Raw genomic sequence first — 680 nt, forward strand, 5'->3', positions numbered from 1 at the left:
TTTTAATCCCCTTTCTCCTGCTCTTCTGGCCTGCTGCTTTGGGCATCCTGATTTGTCCCTTGTGCTGACTGTTCCTCTGTCCAGGTTCCTGGCTTTTATCCCCTTTCTCCTGCTCTTCCTGCCTGCTACTCTGGGAGGGCCTGAGTTTCCTCTCCTCACTTAATCCCTTCGGCTGATTGCTCTTCACTCTGGCTTCCTGGCTTTTAATCCCCTTTCTCCTGCTCTTCCCGCCTGCTACTTTGGGCATCCCTGAGTTTTTTCTCCTCACCTGTAACCCTGGGGCTGACTGCTCTTCTGCTCAGGTTCCTGGCTTTTATCCCCTTTCTCTTGCTCTTCCGGCCTGCTATAGATATATCCAAAGTAAAATGAGCTTACAAGATTGTAAACAGGGAACCAGAGGCATCAGTTGGCATGTGAGGACAACTTCAAACAAAAAGGGGGAAAAGACTGTGTACTTAAAGAACTTCTAAATTGTGAGGAAGTTAAGAGAGTTGACTATTTACAATAGCCAAACGATTGAAACAACCTAGGTGTCCATCAAGTCCATCAACTGAGGAATGGATAACCAAACTATGGTGTACCATTCTGTACACACAATGGAATACTATGCAATGCTAAAGAATAATGTAGAATTTGCAAAACACCGCATAACGTGGATGAACTTGGAGGACATTATGCTG

This window comes from Orycteropus afer, unplaced genomic scaffold (assembly GCF_000298275.1).
Source record: "Orycteropus afer afer isolate SDZICR_OR568_19922 unplaced genomic scaffold, OryAfe1.0 scaffold00404, whole genome shotgun sequence".
NCBI classification, from domain to species: domain Eukaryota; kingdom Metazoa; phylum Chordata; class Mammalia; order Tubulidentata; family Orycteropodidae; genus Orycteropus; species Orycteropus afer.